Here is a 6,146-nt window from a genome sequence, read left to right on the forward strand (position 1 = left end):
TTTTCCAGGCCTTTTATAGGTTTTATCCGATGTAGGAAAGAAAGGTAAAAGTTTTTGTAAAAAGCCAAATAAACAAAAGTCAATGATTAACTTTGGAAGAACATTATTACTCCTACCATTTTATGGCCTTCTTATAAAAGGCTTTTACTTTTAGTTAATGTTTCCCAAGTGTGCTGTCAATGATACTGCTGCTCACTTTATCTATGGCCTGCCAGTGTCTTTGGTAGCTCAGAATCTCTGAGTCCTTTAACAGGTTGGTGATAAGCTGTAAAAATATTTAGAAAACTCACTGCAACACCAAGCCATGACCTTATTTCCCAGACAGAAAGGAATTACTGATAGCCTAACATAGGGTACTTGGTTGGATGTTCATGTCCGTGTTTGAAAAGGCTTTGAAAACTCATTTTCAAAATGAGTAGGTCATATAAAATTTAATTTTTAGGGTGAATTACCAGAAAGGAGCAAGGGACATAGTGGGATCATAGCCTCTGATGTAGTGATCTAACCTTAACTACAAATCAACTGGATTTAAGTACTAAGATTACTAAGATGATTTCACTTAAATATCTAAATATCTTTGCTAATCTAGCTAGGAACTTAGTACTTACTGCAAATCAATGGGAAAATCAATGTATGAATTCGTCCTGTAAATGCAGCTAGAGTTGAGTGTTATTGATCTGACAGTACCTCAGTACTTTGTAAATTAGCCCATTTCTGCTCAGGATAATGCAGAGGGGAGGGGAGGGGGGGGGAACACATTTTGAGATGTGGCTGCAGCCACACACATGGGGTTGTTTTCTTGTTCTCAGCAGAGCTTCTCTAAAAACATTGCAAGTCTGTAACATAGAGAAACAGCAACCAGGCCCCTCACTGCCAAATCCCTCCTGTCTGCACAGGGCTGAGAACAGCGTGGCCTCAGCAGGGCCACCGCAAGCTCCGGCAGAGGCCCAGCAAGCAAAGCCTCAAGGGATCAGCACACCCAGATGTTTGCTGAGAACATGGATTATTCCTGAGTTCTCCTTTTAGAGTGTTACCTTAACCTCAATGCACAGACCTTTGACAAAGAGGATCTCATTGCTTTTCTTGAGTGATTCATTCCAGTGTCTTTGCTGTCTGCTCAGTTTCTTTTCTTTTCTCTCAATATCTCCTGATACCCATGTCCCACACACCAAGGATAAGTGATCTCTGTCATCTGTGCAGAATCTTCCAAGAGTCTTCCCAAAAGAAAGACAACGGCATTCCTGCAGCCCTTCCTCAGTGGTCACGCTCTCTCATTGCATGTTTTTCTTGCTGATGCCATTCAGACCCTCCACAATTTGTGCTTCTTCAGAGATGATTTCCAAAATTGATCATAGCTGAAACCTTATCAGTCTTCAGTACAACGGTCACTGTCTATGACTTACACGCTGTACCTTGCTGATACACCCTTCCTTTCTGGAAACAGCCAAAATTGACTCATATTCAGACTGTGAGTTACTTTCTAGTAGCTCTGTTCTCTGTCCAGCCCATCCACTTTTTCTCTCTGTACACCTGGCACTTGGGCAGCACTAATGACAGCATTTCAGATTTGGCTGAAGTCCATCATGATGATTTCAGATCATTTTTCCAATTTTTTATGACCATTTGGAATTGTAATCCTTCAAAGGACTTACAGGTTGGCAATGCCTGCAAACCCATTACCAGGTTTTCTGTTCTCACATCCAGATCATACAGGATACAGAAAGACCCAGAGTAGCTATCAGTTAAAACAGCCCATCCCCTTGACTCATGGGCTGGAGTCTGTTTTTTAGGTAATTATGTGCCTTTTGTGATTCTTGTCTGGCTCATCTTTCCTTAATTTGCTTGTGAGACTGTCACGTGGTGAAGTGTTGACAGGTTTTTTTAATACCACTTTTGGCTGCAGTTTCTCCCTTACCCATGCGTCCCGTTGTCTATTACAGCAAAGAATGATGTCTATTACCTTGATGTGATTTCTTCTTTTTAATAGAGAACAGGGACTGTGATGACTGTTTGCTTTAACTTTTTTCTTTTCTCTTTTACTCTCGTAAAGTAACTGCACAATCACTGAGCCCAGTACATTTTGGCATGCTAAAAACAGCCTATATGCTCAAAAATTCCAATTTTTGAGGTGCTATATGCACCTGCATATACCAATATGCAGGTGCTATATTTGGATGTAGGACCATTTGTGCCACAGCTCAAAAAGAAACAGGAAACTGAGAAAATGAAATTCAGTAGGAGCTGTGATGCAGCAGCTATTAGAAGAAAACGAACAGAATTAAGCTCTGGTCTCAACCAGAGCTGTTGTTATACACAATTGTGGCTGGTCTGGTTGGCTTGTACTGAGACTGAGATAGTTTGCCACCATTGCGGCACAGAGGCTGAGGTTGCCCTAAAATAACAGTATGTGCTCACTCTCCAGTTTGCCAGTCCTCCCCTCCACCCTGGGCTCTGCAGTGCGAGCTGTGGCCCCCAGCTGCTCCCAGTCTGCTTACAGAGCTGCTCACCAATGTTTGATGTATCTTGGCTCTGACAGAACTGCTTCTGCCTCACTATTACAGTGCTGACTGAGCTGTGCTATGAAATGGGAGCTGTGATAAGAGAGGATTGCATTTAGGGTATGCTCCAGTAAGAAAGCAGTGCATTGTGCATTGGGCACCACACCCTTCAAATAGCTTAAAATACCATTATCAGGACAGTTTTCCCAGACAGGAGTACCACTTAAGCTCTGCTATACTTCATCATTCTGTCTTTCTGCTCAGTGCATAAGAGTATTGCTCGGGAACTGATTTGCAGAGAGGGGCTCAGAAGGGACACAGCTGCAGAGTCCCTGGCCTGGAGTATTCTCAGGAAGACCAAAAGCTATTCTATTGCCTGTGCAGGGCTGTAGCCGCCCTGCTTCTCTGCTGTTTGCCAAAGAGAGGTTCACATCAGTTAAATACCTGGCAGATCCTTGCTCTGACGGCTTCCTGTAAAGTGGCTCTGCAGAGGCAGCAGCGGCCCAGGGGTTGCGCATTGCCCTGATGCAGTTCTGAGAGAGGGCTGCGCTGCCTCAATGGCTCCTGGGCATCGCCGGGAGCAATCCCAGAGCCTCTCCCTCATCCTTGCACTCCAAACAGGGGCTGGGCAAACAGTCCTTCTAATCCCCAGAGCAGCCTATTTCCCACATGAGTAACTCTTTGGCATGTGTGGTGTCTGACATTTCTCAGATGTAGCCCCTGCGGCTGAGCTAGAGGCAGGATGCTGCATGGCCACATTCCAGTGACTGGATCTCAGACCTAAAAAGAAGTTATCACCTCTGCATTGCTCCTTTATTATCCAAGGGCTGACAGCTGCTCAAAGCTTGCTGAGCATCGCCCAAGGGTCAAGCAACTCACAGGCAGGAACAAATCTTGCACCTGAAAACAACACTGAGAACTAAGGAAAGTTGCTGATAAGTCTGTGAAGCATCAGGGAACTGAAGTGTTTTTGCAAGGTTTAGGATAAAGCAATGAAGCTGAGTGGTTTTCAGGAAGGCACGGAAGAGCATACAAGCAGGCAGGCTAATATTATGAAGTGTCCTCATTTGTACCGGGGAAGGCCGCTGTCAGACTTGAGACCATATGTTAAGGTGATGGAAGAGGAAACCATGCAGGGGTACAATACCTTGTAATCATAGAATCATAAAATCTTTAAGGCCAGAAAAAACATCCACGATCATCTCTCCTGTCAACCCAACCCCACCATGCCCGCTGACCACAGTCCCTCAGTGCCACATCGACACGTTCTTTGAAAACCTCCAGGGATGGTGACACCACCACCTCCCTGAGCAGCCTGTGCCACTGCATCAACACTCTTTCTGAGGAGAAATTTTTTCCTAGTATTCATACTGAATCCTTACACTTTGGCCAATTATAAAGAGCCACTTTGCCCCAGCAGCTAAGGGTATTAAGGGTATTAATCTTGTGATATGCAGCTTTTCCTCCAGGCAATCAGCATTTCACATTTCATGATCACTGAGGAGGCAGCAAGTGGTCTTATTTCATTTTCCAACAGCCATGTATCCACATATCAGCCTCTGATGCATTGTTCAGATCATGGAAGAACATAAGTCCAAAGTCTAAAATTCCTGCTGGTCCACAACTGATAAAGGCTGCATATGGTAATTTGTTGCAATTAAGATCTCAAAGATAGGAGAGCAGCAGAAGCTGATAGAAGAGTAATGCCAGAAAAAAGCGAAGCTCGAGCTATTTCTCAAAAATTAAATGTTTTCTGTTTAGCTATTGCTGAATCAAATAAGATGCTCTGACAACTTCAAGTTGTCATCTCTAAGGAAAAGGGGAACAGCAGGAAGAAAGAGATGTGACTAACAAAACTAGACTTTTTTTTAATGATCCTGAGCAAAATCCAGTTCCCACTGAAGCTGCTGAATTTGCTGAGAGCAAGGTTGAAGCTGTACTGTAAAGCTGTAATTCCTCCACACCATTTTGGGCAGAATTGCTGACATCAATCCAGCTACAGAATATCCAGCTGTAAATGCAAATGCATTATGATAAGTGCATCCGCAGTGCTTAGTGTATTCAAAAAACTGAATACACTGACAGATTTGTGCCAGCAAGTGTATGTCACTGACCACTGTCAAGGTACTTCAGCTTTAAGCGATGTGAAAACTACTGAGTTTAGCCCTTCAAACTAGGCGTATCCAACAGTGCAAACTTTTCCTTAGCAACTGCCCAGTAGCCTAGGAAGCTGCAGCGTCACTCTATTGCACACATCTCTTCTTACACGCTACATTAAAGGGAAACAAAAACCACGAGAGGCCAAAAGGAACCACTCATACAAAACCAAGCACAGATTGCTCATTGCTAATGGGTTGAGGACAGTTGAACAATGCATTTTCTATAAAAACCTAGCACATTTAAAACAGCTAATTTTGTACGTTGCAGGTTATGAACTGACCAAATGCCTGAGATGTATTTTTATGAGTATCTAGAAACATAAGCACCACTTTTTTACTGAGAGTTATTTTCAGACTTTTTTGCAGTTCTTTCCCAAGCTTTAAAGTAGGTATTTTATTTTCCTACATGTAGGAGGTTACACTTGAAAAACTCTTCAAGATGTGGTAACATTCCTTGCTTGGTCAAAAACAACACATGAGTTATCAAACCACAAGTTCTAATGCTAATACAGCTATTTGCATTCATTGGAGAATGATTTTTATTCTAAGGTGATGAAAGAACAAGATCTGAATTTTACCCTAAGGCTCCTTGTGCCTATTTCACCTTTCTTGTTTGTGAATGGTACAGAAACAGTGAAGTGCCTTCTGATGTATCTTCCCCTAAAATACAGAACAAAGCCTTCTGTGAGGGCGCAGCCCTGTTCATGGAGGTCAGTATGACCAACAACTGTTCTACCCAGACGAACAAGTAGGAGCATATGGCTGCAAGAGGGACATGGGGTAGCATCTCCAGGATCTTCAGCCCTGGCAGAGCTGCAGGGGGAATATTCAGTTCAGGTCTGATTACCAGACTTCAAGAGACAGTACATTTAAAGGAGAGTGCTGCAGGCAGACCCCCCCCCCCCTCAGGGATTTTTTTCTGGAGGAGAAGAGAAAGGTGATGTGACAGCACGGTTTTGTCCAACACACAGTGACATCAGTCTGTAGAACAGTTAGACTGCCTTAAAGCAAGTGGCAGAATGGGTCCAATATGGTCTTTAGCATCTGCCCAGTTTGTCATCTTCCTGAAATTATAAAGTTATAAGTTAATTTATATAACCAGCCTGTGGTCAATGCAATGCTCAAGGTTCTGTACAGAAAGTGGTTGTATCAAAATCTGTTCAGTTTAAGGGTAGTGTTTTAAAGTTTCCAATGTTCTCCAGTGCTCCAAGTGCGTAGATACAGAGCAGCAGTGTAAACTATTTACTTGTGCATGATTTGTGCTTATACTAACACAGACATCGATACCCTCTCACAAGTAAGCAGAACAGAACTGCAGCATCCTTCCTGAAATGTTGACTCATGGGGAATGTGGAGCTGGTGATAAATGTTGCAGGTCTTCAAACAGAACTTCTCTGTTTTTGCTGTTCTGTTTAATTGAATTTTCTTCTTTCCTCTCTCTTTTCTCAAAGGCAGCTCCTGAAAATAAAACAGTTCTGTCTTGAGCACA

Source organism: Lagopus leucura, unplaced genomic scaffold (assembly GCF_019238085.1).
Source record: "Lagopus leucura isolate 7727_CA_CO unplaced genomic scaffold, USGS_WTPT01 Super-Scaffold_100001, whole genome shotgun sequence".
NCBI lineage: Eukaryota > Metazoa > Chordata > Aves > Galliformes > Phasianidae > Lagopus > Lagopus leucura.